Source organism: Mauremys reevesii, linkage group 2 (genome assembly GCF_016161935.1).
Source record: "Mauremys reevesii isolate NIE-2019 linkage group 2, ASM1616193v1, whole genome shotgun sequence".
In the NCBI taxonomy this organism is placed as follows: domain Eukaryota; kingdom Metazoa; phylum Chordata; order Testudines; family Geoemydidae; genus Mauremys; species Mauremys reevesii.
Window position 1 is genome coordinate 28441156 of NC_052624.1, and position 18904 is coordinate 28460059.

At 39.7% G+C, this 18904-nt stretch overlaps 1 long non-coding RNA gene across 1 annotated transcript; it reads left to right on the forward strand.

The window, feature by feature from the left end:
- Positions 1 to 2663: 2663 nt before the first annotated feature.
- On the forward strand, positions 2664 to 18007 carry LOC120399321. Its single transcript, XR_005595090.1, has 4 exons — positions 2664 to 2675; positions 2748 to 2825; positions 15791 to 15887; positions 17724 to 18007. It is a non-coding gene; the product is annotated as an uncharacterized LOC120399321 (long non-coding RNA).
- The last annotated feature ends 897 nt before the right edge of the window (positions 18008 to 18904 follow it).

Here is an 18904-nt window from a genome sequence, read left to right on the forward strand (position 1 = left end):
TACACCAAATGACACTGTACGGCATAGGCAATATTGCACCTACCAAAACCATGGCAAATTACATTAGGTCAAAAGAAATAAGAGTGGGGAGGATGGACAGTCAAAGCACTAGTGTCTGGCATTAAAACAAACCCAAGGGCCTTATCCTGCCTTCACAGAAATGAGAAGCAAACTCCCAATGACTTAACTGGGAACAAGCCTTAAGTCTGCGCATAGGAAAGTGGACCTCCCAGCAAGTTTCATTTTCCTGTAGAGAGAAAAGAATTCACACCTTATTGAAGTGAATGGGGCAGGGAGAGAAGCAAGTTCACACCTTTGCTGTTGCTAAAGTTGGCCTGGAGACATCTGTCACAGTTACCAGGTGAAGTGTGCCTTGGACTCTTAAGTTTTTGTCCACACTACACACTTTTTAGTGACACTGCTGTGCCGCTACACCCTGCTGCTAAAAGGCGCTCAGTGTAGCCGCTGTTGGTTGGCAGGATAGAGCTCTCCCACCGACAAAAAACTTCCACCGCCAACGAACGGCAGTAGCTTTGTTGGCAGGAGAGCGCTCCTGCCGACAAAGCGCTGTTCACATCTAAGCTTTTCGTTGGCAAAACTTTTGTCATTCAGGTTTTGCCTGTTTTTTTTGTTTTGTTGTTCAGTTTCCAGTGTAGACAAAGCCATAGTCTTTCTCAAGTCCACCCTCTTTGGTGATAGCCCAGATGTCCTGCACCTTGCTCATGGTTTATCTGCTCTCTGACTGGATTGCTGGGCTGCAGCCCCCTGGCTCACAACTGGGTTAAGGACACAGGCCCAACTTAGCTTGGACACCTGTATGAGTTTCCCTTTGGGAGCCTGTCACAGCACACATTTTCAAAACAAAGCAGTGTTTATTCATTCCTTAAAGGCAGCTAGCATGTAAAGCGGAGGTAAAAACAATAGAAGGCTGGCACACAGGCATATTACTTACACCTTTGTAAATTCCCCTGAGCCCGGCTAACTCCACCTCTGACTGGGGGAGGCAGACTGCACCTGCTTTCAGCATCTGCGACTGTCTGTGTGAATTCGCTGGCCTGTCAGCTCACCCAACACCCCTGCCTTTTTTAAGAACGTTGAGATTTTAGATCCTCTTTAGTCCCAGGCTCAGCCTTGGGAAATCTAAACCATTCTAGCCTAGCTCAAGCAAAGATGGATAGTTTCTTCCCTGTTGATAGCCCAGCCATTATCTTAGTTGTTTTGAAGGTGTAACTGAGGGTGTCTTGTCTTAGCCAGTGTTTCATTACCTGTGTTTTCCCCATTTACACCCACCTTTGATTTAACTCCCCATCATAAGCAAACAAACAAAGGCATGCACCATATTCACAACAAATAATACAGAGATTTCCAATGTAATCACATCCATTTTCTACAAGACTGGTTTAAAGGTGATATGCAAAAGAAAAAGAAATAATTGGGTGTGTGCCCCTTTTTAACGTATAAAGAAGGCCCGCAAGACTTTTAGTTCCTTCTTTTCCTCCCACTTGGGTTTAACATTTGAAATCCATTTTTTGTTTGCCCTGGAGCTCTGTTGGCAGAATTGTAATGTAACAAGAAACAGTAGAGTGAATGCTGAGCAACTGAGAGACAGAAGAAGTTTTGTGTTTCCATCATGAAAATGATACTTGCAACAACGACACTCCCTTAGGCCTGTAATTCCCCCCCCCAAAGAGAAAATTAATTAAATCTCCCTACCCTAAACAGAGTTTTGACCCAAAATAGGGAGTACTGCCAGAGATTCCCTGAAGTGCATTGCAGACTCGGCTATTGCTCCACGTTCCACGTGTAAGGTGCTCAGATACTATGGTGCTGGAAGGCAGATTAGATAAATAGATTTGTTTTTGTTAATACAGGGTTCCCATCTGCCACTCTTTTGGCATGGAGTGAAACACTTGCCACCATTTTTTCATCCATATTTCCTCTCCTGTCTGTTCTCGCTCTCCCTTCTTTCTTTGCTGACTCTCTTCCCTTCGGTAGTTTCAGTCTCCATTCACCGACTCATCAAATGGCTACTTGCTGCTGGGATGCAGGGGAGAAGGAGGAAGGTGAGAGGCATCCATCTGTTCCACTACTCACGCCTGAGCTGAGCGCCATTAGAGGACAGGAACAGAGAAAGGACATCTGGTGGGCTGCTGACTGAGCCTGCAGCCCTGTAGATGTGAGTCACTCCTGGAACCACTTCCAATAGGAGCCACAAGGGGAGAAAGTGTGTGGGCACTAATGGAGGGGGAAAAAGCCCTTGAAAATAAAGTTATAAGCCATTGAAAAATAACTTTTACACATAGTTGCTGGTCAACTGCTAAAAATTAAGCAGACCTTAATGAAACCCTGTCCTGTATCTAACATCATTAGCAAGGACATCACAAGCAAAAAAATCGCACTTATTGTTCCCTGGAAGTGCAGCTGTAATAGGGAAACAATCTTGTAAGAGCATGGCCCCCTCCTATCTCTGTGCCTGATCCACTAGGGATAGCTGCCTATCTTTAGTTAAGTGGTAGAGGTGTGAACTTTGGTGTTAAAGGTCATGGGTCCCAACTCTGCTGGTGAGCTGTGGTGGGGGTTGTTACCGTGGCAACAGTGGAACAATAGCTTAGATGGGACCTGAGGTATTTTTACCAGTATGTCATCTAGCCCTGCCCAGTATAATAGCTACAGATGTATGTGTGTGTGGGGGAGGCGGGGAGGGGAGTTCAGTTGCTTATAACTTTATTTTTTCTTCATCATTCTAGGCTAGGAGGCACTTCTTTGGTGAGGATCAATGACTTGCCAAGTTTGGAGTCCACTGGACAGCGATTTTTGTGTTATCGGTGAGCTGAAAAATGCCTTAAGCTGTTCGAAAGATGAAAATATGCAATTTAACATGGAAAAATGGGTTTTCCTGAGACTTCCTATTTTAACATTCCTCCATCCCCCTGGGGTGAGCGGATACGTGAAAATGTTGCAGCCACAAAGGATCACTTTTCATAAAGATATGAATGAGTGAAATCAGTGTGTTTCAATGCAGGTGTGACTGAAACTTTTACTGTAGTTTTTGCTGCAATTAACAGTCTAAAATGTAACTGTGCACCGATCTGGCTAAAATGTATAGCTGTATGTTACAAATAATGTTTTCATGGAGAAAAAAGGTGCTTTAGGACTGCACCTGTGTAAAACTGGGATTTTAAATTGTCCTAAATCTGACACCTTCCAACATTTTTTTCTAATATATATTTTTTAAAATACTGATTTATCTTGCATTTTCCAAAACAAGCCACTGTGAAAATACCAAGAAAATACTTTTGCTTTGTCCTTTATGAAGCCAACTAGAATTTCAAACTGGAACAAATCAATAAAAATAAAGATGAAAATACGGTCAACATGTAAAAAGCTAGTGAAGAGAGTTAGCTGTGCATTCAGTTGACAAAAATGACACATTTATCCTGCTCTGCTGAGACGGGCTGGTAGGGTAGAAGATTCTCAGCATTTGTTCATTTAAAGATAAGGATAATTCCCTGCACACTGTACTATGAGCAGAATGCAAAGAGAATTCCTTCAAAGTTCTGCTCAAGCCAGTAAACACATTTCTTCAGCAGTATAAGAATTCTTGCCCATCCTCTTTAAATTCCACAGGCAATCTGGCCAAGGCAGCTACTCCTAATTTCTGTTTAATGAATGATGTCTTATTCAACTCAGACTGATGTATAGGTCTTAAATATGGATCGAGACTTGCTATCTTGTGGATTCTCTGATGCACATGGTAAAAGAGTCAACAGTGTGACTCGACTACATTGATTGAATTATGTTGTAGTAAAAACCTCATTTGGTTCATACAGATTTTCCGATCGAAATGAAACACAAAATAGCTCCCGTCCTGATTTCTCACTCTTCTTTTCTTGTTCACTTTCTCACACATATTTTAAATAGAAACTGGTTTACTGAGAACGATATATTTTCTAAGGACTCAAACACTGACTGATGAGCTTACCTGCCTATCCTTATTTCCTTTACAGCATTTGTATTCAAATACAGTTTCAAGGCATGTGCTCACAAAATAAACATATCTATATTGGTACTTACAATGATTGCAATAATTTTCAAAGGGAAGAAAAATCATGCCTGGGATCTGAGAAAAAACGAAGTAGAATATTTGCTCTTTTGCCTGTAGATTTGACGGCTTGGAAAGTCCTATTATTCTAAGAATTAAATTGGCTTAGTCTAATACATACAGATGGCAATGCCTTGTGCTAGGTACAGCTGTCATTTTCGTCCACACACTACAAAGGGGAAAAAGTGTTATCTGTCCACCTCCAAGAAACAGCACATTTTCACAACACAAAGGTGAGCTTGAGGGTCTGTTTTACATAATTTCATCTCCATGCAATGAGTCAATCTTTGGTTCTTTTAAAAATATTTTAAACAGAAATTCTGTCCTCAGAGTTATTCTGGATGTGAAGTATACTGGAAATACAACCAACTGGTATGTTGAAATATGGTTCTCCACAAAACTTTAGAGAAGCAGCATTTGCATCTTTAATAGCTGATGAGCCATTTGGTCAACCAACAGATTTACAAAGAAGCAGGACAGAATAAAAAAACTATTTATAGTATAAAAAGTGCACATAAGTTAAAAGTAGATCACAATGATTAATCTTCATTAGAAGACTTTTAATCTTAAACAATCAGAAGTGTATGCTTAAGTTCATTGGTTATCAGTGCAAATGCATTTCTAACTCAGATGCTTTTGTGAATGTGTTTTCTGAGTATGAAAGTCCGTCGTTTTGTTTAAATTAGCCTTTCCATTCCCAAGGCAACCTCATATCATAGTCAATACTAGTGCTGGGTGAGTACTACAAATAAGTACTCATGAATGTTTAATTTAATAATAATAATTATAACAATAAATAAATACTTACCTATTATATAACCTATTACGTAGCTGTCAAAATGCTTTACAAAGGAGCTCAGTATCATTATCCACATTTTACAGATGGGGACACTGGAACAAAAATGGACACCCTTGCTTCTATGGCATTTCCAACTCTCTTTGTTTTTGATTAATTTCTGTATGTGCGATTCTTTTATTCACAAGAATGTTTATAGAAAGCAAAAGTCACACAAATACTTAAGTGAGTCTGTGCTCACTTGAAGGTTCTTGCTGGAAATATTTGTGTGGCCTTCTTGTTAATTTTCCTCCTCTTGTTTATAAAAGTTTGTCTTCCAGTTAGAGAGCAGAACCAATACCATATGGCTCAGGTGAAAAATCTCACACCATGAATGACAAATACAGACTAGGCAAAGACATATGTGTAGTGAATAGTTCATGAACCCTCAGAGTGTGATGTGATTGTATAATCAATCAATGTTAATCAAATACTTTCATATGAAAAACATGTTAATAGAAATTAGGACTCTTTTTTGAATAATTCACAAGCAGAAAGGAAAAAAAAAGGCCAAATGCAGTGAATAAATGATTTAATATTGATGTTTTGCCTGTCTTGTCAGCAGACGCCTTCTCACACATGAAAAAGCCACATAGACGTGGGCCACAGAGAAACTCTTACTCCCCAAAACTTTGGGGACAAAAATTGCAGGTTTGCTAATTTATCTTCAGTGGTGTTACGCTCATGTGAGAAAATGTGGCTTACTGGTTCAAAGCCACCTAACAGTAAACTGCGAAGATTTTGCTAAAAGTTAAATACTTGTGTGTATGATAAGAGAAAAAAAATAGCAATAGGATTTTCCTTTAAAAATGTTATTAAAATACACATTTCCTGCCTAAGATCTGAGAAGTCTCAGCTGTGGGTTCATGGTTTTTCTCCTTGTGTGGGATATAGCAAGTAGCATAATCAAGGAGAACAAACGTAGGGAGGTAGAATGGAGTGGTTCTGATGTCACTTGGATTGAAAGAGAAACTAAGGAGTATAAAATCCAGGATCATAAGACAAATACAATTATTTTCAAATGTGTTAATACTTGTTGCTGGTTAGATTTTAAAACAGCTTCTGTAAATTTTTTCCTGCTTTTGGAGATGTTTCAAAAGAGTTTTTGTTTTAAACAAACAGATGAACAAACCCCAAAATAAACAAGAGAAACCCCTAAACCTTTATGGTCTGTTGACATGTTTGACTGATGGAAATTGGACATGCAGACAAAGTAAACTACTCTGGCTAAATGGTTTTGAATAGGATGATGGCCTGCTGTTACATAAATCCTCCCTGCTGTCAGATCTCTGGAGCATTCTTTGTTCTAGCTTTGGAGAGACTTCTTGTCAACTCACCAAGCAGAAAACTATGGCTGGTGCTGTCAGAACATCATACTAAGTGGACAAAATGACTATTCTCAACATAAAGGTTATAATTCTTTTTCAGAACTCCATCTGGTTCTGGCAGTGGGAGCAGACTCAAGAATGGAGAGAACTCCTCTTCTGATGGCCTGAGTGCTCTTTCTGAGCTAAATTATAGCCCCTTCAACATTATTTTTCTTTTTCCTTTCCATAGAACCATCAGTGAGGGAAGACATGGGAGGTATCTTTCTTCCTTTCCTGTACTAAAGTGTAATTACCCACCCATCCCCCACCAATATTGCCTTAGTTAGTACCTGAAGCCAATGCTCTCTAGCACCACCTGAAGTAAATGAAAGAATCAGCTGCTATCAGGAACAAAAAGCCCTAAGAGTGAAATCCTGGCCCCATTGAAGACAATGGCAAAACTCCATTGACTTCACTGGGGCCAGGATTTCATTGTAAGTGTAGCTAAACCTGGATCTCCAAATGGAGAATATTTTAATGTTCTGTATTTCATTCAAACATAAATACATATACAGTAGGGAGGGGCTCAGGGCAGAAAGTTCAGAGCCCAGTCTATACTTTATGCCTGTCAATGGTGTTGATTCTGCCCACTATGAAGATATTGGTGCAGTATCCAAGCTTTTGGAGAGTCAGTTTGGTCCAGTAGCTGGGGTGCAGGTCTGCAATTCTAACAAGCTGGGTTCCAGTCTTAGCTGTGCAGCTGACCGGCTGTGTGACCTTGGACAGGTCACTTCAAGTCTCTATATTTCTTTGTCTTTGTCCCTCTTACCCTTTGTCTGTCAGCCTATTTGAAAAATTCAGCTCCCAAGATCAGATCCTGAATAGCCTGAAAGTTCAGGAGTGTTTGGATCTGGGGGTTTGGTTTGGCCCGTCTGTATGAGATTGCACATCTAGTAAGGTATTGCAATTGCTATTTCGGTGAATCAGTGGTTCCATTTCCTAAAATTAATTTAATCCAGTTCAGTGAGTTTAAACCGTGTTGTTGTCAACATCTGAGCAGATAAAATGTGATTCTGAGAACTCTGTGAAAATATGACCTAATCTTTCCCAGTGTTATAAATAATAATAATACAATTTAAGGGGGCGGGGGGAATGCTTGAAGTAGGTTAGAAAACACTCACGTTAAAAGGCACCCTAACAATATGGAGAAAAAAAACTACATGGGGATAAGTTTTCATTCTTAGTTTTGGTTAAACAGGCTAAAGACTGTTTACCACATGGCAGCAGGAGATACCATGTGGCTGCTATCTGAACATGGCTGCTGTTAGCAGATACTACTTGTTTTTTCCCTTTTGTTTTTCTCTTGGATTATATGTCTGTGCTTGACATTAAAGAATTCTAAAAACATGTATTTGATGCCTGCGAAATAGAATTCTTAATATGGCACGGAGAGCCTAGTTAGCAGGTAATACATTTGAGTTTATTTTATGGATTTTTGCATGTCATTTTCTATGAGCAGAAGAGACAGCCTAGTAGAGGCTAGAATAAAGAATCCTTTTAATCCATCCAGTGTAAGTAAATGCTGAGTCCTCAACAACAGACACCAAGGGTTGGATTAACCCCTGCTGCTTCACAGTGGATAAAATTACACATCCCTCTGCCAGCCAGGGCTGCCAAAAGGGGTTTATCCTTTGACGGAGAGGAGAGGCTGCCATATTTTCACCAACACTCTCACCTTAAATTGCAAACCCTAAGAGGTCAAAAATCATGTGTCAGGCATGCCAGAATCCTGAGGCTGGCTTAAAAATGATAGAATTTTGTTTTTTTATTTCCATTGTGGTTTTTGAGCCTATAGGTTACATTTGAGTCATGTTTTAAAGCTTTTCTCAAAAACCATAAGGGCTAGAAACTTACCTTAAAAAAAAAAGTCGAGATTCTTACATAATTGCTTGAGTCCAGAATCTGGGGCTAAAACACCAGGTTTCATGAGACTCATGATAAAATTGTGATTGTTGGCAACACTGTCACCTAAGGAAAGCAGCTTCAATTTCTTCCTCTGAATAGATCAGCAGAGGCTGCAGCCGGGGTGCACTGAATCAGTGATCCCCTGGCTGCCTTTGTCACTGCTTTTCCCCAGGCAGCATTGTCCAATTTTGGGGGCTGTGCTGGCTGGCTGCTGACCTCTTTCCTCAGCACGGAAATTTCATTACCACTATCTTGCATTACCACTGTCTCATCTATAGCAAACCTCTGGTCTCAGCTGGATTCCTAACAGTTGGTTCAGCCCCTGGAGTGAATCAGGCCACTGAATTCTTGTTACACATTCATCATGATGAAAACACGAGCATTGCTGATGGTCCAGTACAACAACATATAGCTTAACATTTTTCAGGGCCTGAACACCCAACAGGTATTTCTCATGTTCCAGAAGAGTCAGGTACCTAAGAGCTTTTCAATAATAATGAGGAGGAGGCAAAAGGATGGGTGTGCACTTTAGTTCTGCTATATCTCTCTAATCTATATGACCTTTTTGAATCTTGTGACTCTTTTGGTTTGATTCAGAGACTTACTCTCAATCAGTAAATCTAAGGTAATAATTTTTCTTCCCTTAATTTTTAGACAGACTAGTAGATATGATACTGGCATAGGGATCCAGGAGGCTTGGGTTTATTCCTTCCTTGCCTCCGGCAGGCAAGTCACTGGACTTCTCTGTGCCTCTGTGTTTTCTCCCACAGTTTGTCTGTCTTTTCCATTTAGGCTCTGAGCTCTTTGGGGAGGGGCCATTTCTTACTATGTGCTTGTACAGCACAATGGGACCCTGCTTCAGTGGGGGTTTCTAGACACTGCTATATCATAAATCTAATGGCAAAGAGACATGATCTAGCAGTTAAATCATAGAACTGGCAGACTCAAATCTTGGTACTGTTTCCTACTATTTCACAGACTAACTATGTGACCAAGAACAAATCACTTAACTTTTTTACCTCACTGAGTTTATCTGTAAAATGGGGATAGTAATCCCTACCAATGTCAGTGGCCTGTTGTGTGACCAACATATTAACATTTGCAAAGCGCTCTGAGGTCCCTGATTGGAAGGCCCCACATAGGCCCACAATATTATTGTTATTATTTAACCAGCTTTTGAAATTCTTATTCAATTTTGACTCAGTCTTTAATTAAGATGGGTCCTGCCGGAATAGGAACTGAATAAAACTAAGCAAAGACTTCAAAATTTGGCCCACTAGTACTATTCATATGGCAGAAGAAGCTCTCTCTTGGATACAACCCCTGGTTTTTGGCACGCTTTTCCTAGATACCTATATTATGTAAACTGTTCTGTAATAAAAGTTACATTTGCTTCGAAGCCATCCTGAATTTTAAGCTGTCGGGGTCAGTAGTTAAACTTGGCCATGTCTGTCAGGTTCAGGGCCAAAAAATTTTAAGATCATCTACTCAGCTGCTTCTTTTCTTCACCTGACTGAAATCAGTCTAGGAGGCAAGAAAAACAAAAACTGACTGCAGGACTTTTACATGTACACGCTTTTTAAAAATTAGAGTATCGGTTATACCCTACACTATTCTACTGCAAACTAGTTGTAGTATTTGTAGAACCACACAATCATCCGTTATAGATGTGAAAAATAGTTTTGTAATATGTATATTTCCTCTCTCTGTTATCTATCTCATTACATTCCTGTTGACTGTTTACATATACAAAGAAAGAGACTTAGATTTAGTGTACTTCAGTTGCCTATAAAAAATAATCCAAATTCTTCCCATCTCCCATCTTGACTGCGGCAACCTCCTGTCTGGGTTTCCTGACATCCACCTTGCTCTCCTGAGGTCCATTCAAAACACTGCTGAAAAAATCATATTCCTGGCTTGTCCATTCGATCCTTGACCCAGCCACACTCACAATGGCTCCACTTGCTTCACCATCTCCACTGCAGTGAACCCAGGGTTCTACTCAAGGCCTTTTCCAACTTATCATAGCCCTTCCCAATGTATTGTAGTATCTCCCTTGTTACACGCTTTTATATCTTATCATGTCAAACTTGCCCCCATTGGCTTCACCAACCAGCCTCCATCAGCTATTTGTCCTCTTCTCCCACCATCACGCTTTCTCACCTGCCACTCCTCTTTCATATCTCTCCTAAATGGCCACGTCTACCATGTTGCTTACAGGAAATGCCAGCTAATTAATGGCTAGGTAGATGGACTTATATTTTTCATATATCCTATAAAAAAATACTCTCAGAACTCTCTAGCTGTATATATTTGGTCTACTTAAGTACAAGTCCGTATTGCTATTTCCCCCCCTCCTTCCTTCCAATTGTTTGTTACATTCCACTTGTAGCATTTCAGATTAATTAGATTGTAAGTTCTTTAGGGCAGGAATCATGTCTTCCTATATATATATGTACAGGGTTGAGTGAAAAGCGATCCTTGTCTTGACTGGGGTCTATATTCACTACTGTAGTATAAATAAATAATAACTCATCTTTTCATCACCTTAATGGCTGTGTGATCTGTGTGTATTTATGCAATTGTAGTAAGTAGCTCTAGAAAGCACTGTGATAACGTCAATAGGAGCCCAGTATGGGAATGTAAAATTAATGAGCTAGAAGATAATCTCCTTTTTAGGCAAATCACATTTTGTAATACAGCACACCCTCTCAATTAGCCTGTTCTCAGGAGCCAGAGAATCTGTGTATTGTGGTGAAGTGCACATTAAAATTGAGTGCGTTTCCCGGGAAGATCAGTGTAGCTGATAGTCAAAGTACAATAACCTTGTATGAAATGTAATCTTATAGCAGAGAGCATTATAGAGACAATGCACTGTACTTTCGTATTTGTGGGGTTTTTTAATGTTTCTGGGGGTATTTGTTAGTAAAGTGGAAGATATTTTAGCAGCTTTTGTTAAGAAAAACATAATAGGAAAGCCAAGCTGTGTCCTTCTGCAAGTTTGTGCTATGCCAAAGCACTGATCAAATCATTAGCAAAGTGTATGACTGGCAGAGAGCATGAAGACCTGTTTCTTGCTCTCCATGGTAATTATCATTCTCATCACAAAGGTTAAGATTCAGACTTCCCTTCCTAGTGCAACTGAGATCTGAATCACTTCATAATAAGCACTGTGCTGCTAGAAAAGGCGCACTGTGCAGGCATCATAACTGCAGTTCTACTGGACTCTTAACAGTGGAAAATGATTGAAAAAGGAAGTCCCTTGACAGAGGAAAATGTAGGGAATGTGAATCTTTGCTGATGGTCAAATGCTGCTGTCTTGTCTGCAGAATCTACTAGTTTTCTAGCATAAAGCAGGTTTCTGTATTTACCTATTTTGTCATTTGTCTGAAAATGAATGCTTTCCCCTCCCCCACCCAGTTATGATGTGATCCTAATGAAGTGGCTGTGCACATGAAATCAAAACACCTGTATAGGACATTGAAGACCGTTTTAAGTTAATTAGCACAACCTGCTATTATACAGAGAATGGGCCCAATCCAGCTGTTTTTAACTTAGGCAAAATTCCAAGTCGTTTCATGGGCTCAGTAGGAGTTTAACTGATTAAGGACTGTCAGATAGGGCACATTATTTGCAGTGATCAGATAGGGCAGAGGGTTAAGTTAAGGGGACAATTTTGGAGGCCAAAGTTCAAACTGGTTTAGGTCATCATAAGTGAAATTAGTTTGGTAGTCTCAAACCAGACGTCAGTGGACATTAATATACACCATGACACACAGCGTAAATTGGCAAAAGTGGTGATTTCTGCTTAAGACTAGAGTAGGAAAGATGTAGCAGGTCACAGGTCAGACTTGAAGAGATGAGAGCTGGTCAAAAACAATATTTTATTCAGAAAATGTTGTCAATTTTTTTAAAAAATTGAAGTTTCAATATAAAAAAGAAACAGTTAAAATGTGGAGAAAAAAATCCTGATTTTTTTTTTCATCCCAGCTTTACATATGGCCTAATTCATTTGTGCTTTTAGTGGAATGATCTTGGACCACTGAAGTGCATCAGAAATTTGCTGGAGAGTGCAATGGGAGGGACAAGACCTGTAATGCAAAGCAGAAGATGAAGTCCCAGAGGATTCCGGGGAGTGTTCTGACAGATGGGCAAAAGCAGCAGCTCAGCTCAGACAAACTGGAAAACCATCGTGGGTCACATTTTCAGAGAGGCCTCAACCCAGATTTGAATTTGGGAGCCCAAAAACGTAGAGGCTCTTGGTGGAAATGTGTTCCTTTGTGTACACCCTACTGTAGTTTGCGTACTTCCCATACCTCCTCTTATGAAAAAGAACATTTTATATGTCTCACCCACAGTAAATGACCACTACATAGGTGAGTTAAAGTTTGCACTTGAGACATTACACAGCAAGTCATGAACCAAGGCTGTAAAACATTTGCCTGTTATGATTTTTTCATTAGTTGATTGGTACCCAATACTGTGCCAAATTCAGGGGGTATTTCCATTCATTTCAAATGAGATCCACCTACTTACCAAAAGTGATTATGACTCATGTTGTAACAGTGCCTCTCAGCTCATAAATTTCACTATATGAAAAAGTCTAGGAGCTCCAATGTATTTCACATCTTCATAGTGTGTATCTTAGTTTAGCTCTTTTCAAGTTTAGGAAATGGATAAACAAAAGAACTGCGGTTTATACACAGAAGAGTGTCTGCTGACTTTAATTAACAAACACCCTCCTTTAGTTCAAATGGCAAAGCATTTTCCTGGAACATTTCCTGCCTCTTTGAGTTTTGTCTGAAAGTTAATTTATCAGCTGGCATACATACTTAGGCACATGGAACCCAAACCTGCTTTCATTGAAGTAAATGGGAGTTTTGCCATTGGCTTCAGTGAGAGCAGGTGCATACCCTTAATGAGGTGTGTAATGGTATCAGTGTACACACAGAAAACCTGGACTCAGTCAGCATTAGAAGCATTAAAGGAGAAGAACCATTTATAAGAATCCCAGAGCATGTGAATGGTGCATCATGGTGACATTTAAGCCTTGACAAGGACAGTGAAAAGATCAAGTTGAAGAACAGAATTAGACATGAAGATACTGTCACATTGAAACTATTCACCTGCCACTTGGAGAAGTTTATAAAAACCTTGAATAGGAAGGAAAAGGGCATCATGATAAATGAGAGCACCTAAGCCACATCAGATCAGCAGATAACATAGTCATCTTTGCTGAAATCCCTAAAGACCTTGAAGCACTAATGAGAGAATTAAACATGAAGAGTATGGCATGAGCAATTAGGATAAGGGAGGGTGGAATTGCCCCCAATAAGACTTGATGCCCAAACCTTCACCCCATATTGAAATCAGGCTTGACCCAAACCTTTGCACAGGTATGAAAAAGTCAAAATGTTTCCCCCTTCATTATTTTTCATATTCCATTGCTTCCCTACTTCCTGCCTCTCGCTAGGAATACAAGTGCTGGAATGCTGCAACTTGCTAGAATATTTTCTTGCAGTATTTTCAGCTTGCCCTGAAATAAGAAGTACCAGAAATCTCATAGCAGTGCTTTCATAGCTGGGGAGACCTATCTTGTCACACATTAAATAGATCAGGCTTGGTCACTATTTGGATAGAAGGCGTTATGGGGAAAACACAAGGTACTGCACAGAGGCTGTAGGATGATTAAGTAGATGGTGCTCGGGTGCTCTTTTTCTCAGCCAGTATAGAACTGACTTCCCAGCATGCTGAGAAGAGGTCTTGCTTTTGCTAGACAGTATTGCTAACATTTGGATGAGATATTTTCCCAAGCTCCTTACCACTTGTCTTTATTATATGCTTTTTCTTTTCCTCTACTAAGGTGCCTACATTTTGCCTAACTGAATATCCCATGAGGTTTCAATGACATATGTTGTTCATCTTCACTTCTTGCCCTTAACAGTTGTGTTACTGTGCACTGCTGAAGAGTGGCTGCATTTCACTCCAGAGGGTTCTGCTTTCATCTGTGTATAAAATTATCCTTTATATTCTGGGCTCAGTTCTGCTTTGCCTTGCAGTTCCATGGATTCAGTTGGAATACTTCATTAGCAGAGAAATTGCCCCATAAAAATGGAAGCTGGATTTGAACCTCCTTTAAAAAATTGACATGTTAAATATTTGGCAATACCCACAATTGAAATGAGTCCATTTGAATCTGTGCCCTTGGTCACTTTTACTTTCCCTTGGTGTCAACAGGCCTCCTCAGTCAGTCCTTCTGTTAGCATTTTGTTTTTTCCCAGAGAGTGATCTGCTGATTACTAATCTAATGAGTAAATGAGGTGTAGCTGAGGAATGGTGTGGTGTTGGAGGCCATGCTTTTAAGGACTGAGCTTCCCAGACAGAGATTCTGGGTGGAGTGCTCTTGTTATGCACAGTCAGCTGGAACCAGACACCCCCCCATCCCCCAGAGCTTTGGCAAACAGCCCCTAAGCATTGAGTGATCACTGACTAGCATATGGTGCAATGAGTACAGCACACGAAGAAGATATGCTTAGTGGAGGAATGGAGCACTTAAAAGCCCCAGCAGAGTTGAAACTCTTTGGAAATATGGAAGACAACTGGAGAAGGTGTAATCAGCACTTTACTCTGTATCTACAAGCATTGGATGGCAGCAAAAAGGAAAATAGTCACTGGTTCTGAAGCCCTTGATGTGTTTAATAATTTTCAGTTAGCACAGGGAGAGGAGGCTGCCTAGGAAACGGTAGTACAGAAATTTGAGAAGTGCTGCGCTCCACTTAACAATGAAACATATGAGAGTGATGTTTTTAAACCAGAAGTGGAAAGGGAAGGTGAAACCATAGAAGATTGGCACTAGATCAATCACAGAATCTTTCAATTTGGAGACGCTAAATGAGTCCCTGATAAGAGACCAGCTCATGGTTGGCATCTGGAACAACAAAATCAGAGAGAGACTATTTGAAGACCCAGGATTAACCCTTGGGAAAAGAATTAGAATTTTCCAAGCAAAGGAAGTCACTCAGTCCAGACTGAAGGTTGTGTGTGTGTGGGGGGCGTGAACTGTGCTCTGACATTGTGGCCATGACAGAGAATCGAGAATATTACAAGAAAAGAGACCTGAGGCAGAAAGGCATGCAGTGCTCAGAGGCCACAAGAAGAGCACATGTAGCAACCAGAAAAAGTGGACGTGCTTCATCCTGACAGCAGTAATGCTGATGTTCCCAGGGAGTCCTGAAGGTCCAAGGAGCAGCACAGAGCACCTCAAAGACTAACTGAACTTTGTTGGAAAGTTTAGTTATTAGGTCTGTTATAAATATTTACAGTTGTGCATTAATATTAAGGTTTTAAAATGCTATAAATTTTTTCCTTGAAAGTCAACAGAAAAATAGAAAGCCCTTCCCTTGAAAAACTTCACATTTTTGAAAATATTTTCATCCTGAACTAGGATGAAACATCAAAATTGTAACATTTTGTTGTGGGAAGGTTTTTCAAGAAAAACATCTGTTGTGGGAGACCCTAAGTGGAATTTTCCAGCTTCTCAGTTGCTTACATGGAAAACTCTTGTCATTTTTACTTTCTTAGAATGTGAAACTGACGAGCCTTCCAGTGTTGCTGCTGGAGAGGCAGAAAGCCTGGTTGTTCTTTGTACTCTCTACCCCCGTAGCTGCAGAGGGGACAGGTAAGCTGAGTGGCCAGGTTCTGCTTCTTCAGCCTCCAGCCTGGGAAGGGGCTGAGAGTCAGGGAGGCAGAGGGTCAAGGTGTTCAGCCTTAGCAGTCCTCCTGGAAAGCCTGTGGCAGACACTGACCAGAGTCTGCCAAGAGGGAAGCTAGGGAGACGTCATTTAGGTACTCTTAACAGAAAGTGGAAAATCAGAATTTTCTGTCAAAACTGAAATTTCCTGGACAAAATTTTGGTTTTGTGTAAAGGACATTTTTCATTGTAAAGTCATATAGATTAATAATTTCTGACCAGCTATATGTGGAAGGGAAGGTGCGGCATTGGGACTTTAAGGACTTAGCTTCCCAGTTTGGGTGGGGCATTGTGAAGCTCTTATTGTTATGCACAGCCAGCTGGAATCAGACAAAGAATAAAGCACAGCTCTTGCTGGCACCTTAAGCACTGAGTGATCACTGGCCACCACAGGTGGTGAGGAGAGAAGCCTGTGCTCTGAAAGATGCTCTGTGCCTCATTGAAAAATCAAGGCGTACTACAGTTCCAGACTTTTTAAAATGTGTGCCTTTGTTCACCAACTCCGTGTATAGTTAGGAAAGAATCTAACAAAAGCCTCATTGTCAGAAATAGCTCCTGTTTTCCTGTCTACTTTTAGCATTTTATCTTGGCCATAAAGTGCAGCCCACACAATAAGTAAAGCAATATCCCTAGCTATTTATCTTCTTAATAGGCAGAGTTGCATGGGAGAAGGCAGGTGTGGGCTCTGGGGCCTCCAATAGCCACCCTTTCTTGCAGAAAACTTTCTCAGTAAGACTTTAGAATGAGCTCCGAGAGACCCAGCATTCATGTACTTTGCCTCTAGTTTTATTTTTTGTGATTTCATTTTTCTGCCGTATTTTTTTTATTTTGTCAAGATCTATTATCAGCACTGTGAAGTGTTGTGAAGTTTCAATTCCAGCCCTGTGACTTGTTCTCTTCTTGTGAAAGTTAATTTTTGTCAATGAAATAGTTTCCTATAAAGCACCTTATTGTTGGGTGATTAGCAGATTAGATCCCAAAGCTTTTTTAAACTGCCTCAGATGAGCCCCAGTAAAGTGTCTGGTGTCAAGGCCCTTAGTTGCTGATAGAGTAAATCATAGAATCATAGGACTGGAAGGGACCTCGAGACGTCAACTAGTCCATTTCCCTGAACTCATGGCAGGACTAAGTATTATCTAGACCATTTCTGACAGGTGTTTGTCTAACCTGCTCTTAAAAATCTCCAATGGTGAGATTCTACAACCTCCCTAGACAATTTATTCCTAACAAAGGGAAGAGAACAGTTGTAAAAATGATCCCCACATTGACTTTTACATAAAAAATGGACATTACTGGTCAACATAGAGGTCCAAAGGCCTGGTAGAAAGACCCCAAAAATCTTAACTATGATTTATGTCTGGCTTCTGTCTCTCTATTGTGAGAAGAACCACAAGTCCTGATTTGAACATCCTTAAAATTTGGGAAATTTTGGATCCCAAGGCAGCTCTGAAATGTGCGGTTCTTAACTGGTACTTCTTAACTGGTCTCTACTCTCTCCCTCTAAGATCCAGGTGAACACTAAAAAGATTGTTCTTGCTTTTGCTAAAATAAAGTGATAAAGAATCCAACACACAGACAAAACAGATGAATGATATTCTCCTTCATTTTAGTTGTGAAGAATGTCATAGAAACAAAGTTGTTAATGATTTTCATGTTTTTCATTGGTTTATCCAAACCACAGAATATTTCTACTTCTTGAATTAGCACTTGAAATATTTATTTTTCCTTTGATTGAACATTTTTAATTTTTTTTTATTTTCACAGACACGGGAACAAAAATCTACCTAAAGGTTAAAAGGAGAATTTGATTTCTGTCTAACAGAATTTTCTGTTAGACATCTGCTAAGATGATGAGTTATTGGTTGTCAATCCTGTATATATCGACCGTAATCTTCCAGAATCTGTCCTTCCTATATGTGTTAAAAGAGGATATGCTGTGAGCTATAGAACAGAATTAATTATTTTTCCTCTAGAAGAAGAAAAGAGAAGATAATTGCTAAAATAACACTTCGATCAAAGATGTCTCTAAATGCTGAGTACTGTGTAAGGCAAACTTCAAAGCTCCTTCAAAACTAATAAAGTTATCAATGCTCTCACACAAGTTAAACTTTCTAACTTTTCATTAAAATACTATTTGGAAATTTTCATTTTTATAATTAATTTTGACCTGTTAAAAAGCAAATGAAGAATGGATGTTACAAAAGAATACGTAAATATCTAGAAATCTTGTTCATTCCTGTAGATGTTTTTGAAGAGTTTATTTTCATGTCTGTCTTTGAGGATTGTTTTAACTCCTGTTGGTTGATAAAGTTTTAATGACCTTCAGGTTGGCTAAGTAAAAATTCTGTAGAGCTCTATTTTAGAGAATACTGTAAGTAATACCTCTCAAACATTCCCTCCTGCTTACAGATGTAGATGTAGTTTTGAAGGAAAGAAATGCTGAAACTCTCATTACTTTGTGTGCATGGCTGTGTATGAAGAGAACAGAGCGGATTTTGCAACTAAATGCATTTTGCTGGGCATCGCAGTTAGTTTAGTGACGTTAATGTTACATTTTAGAATTCAATGGAGATGGCTTTCGTCAGTGAACAAATAACACAATGTGACTCACTTGTGTAAAACAAATTCTGCGTTTTCAAATTTAGAGGTTTTTATTAGAGTTGGTTGAATTATTCATTGCAAATAAACTATTCAGCAAGGATAGCTTTTTTTAATCTTGTTTGTACGTTTTTTAAGACCTGATCCTGATTTCTACCAAGTATGCATTATTCAAAAGTCTTCGCTAACAAAACAAAGCCAGTGGGTTATTTGTAAACTCTTTGCTTTATCTATTTGCTATTGGTTATTTGTGATGTGTGATTGGGTATCTACATCACATGGCATTGTTTCTGCCCTCTACCCACTCCTGCTGATTGGATAACTAAAACCTTTTGAGCAGATGAATA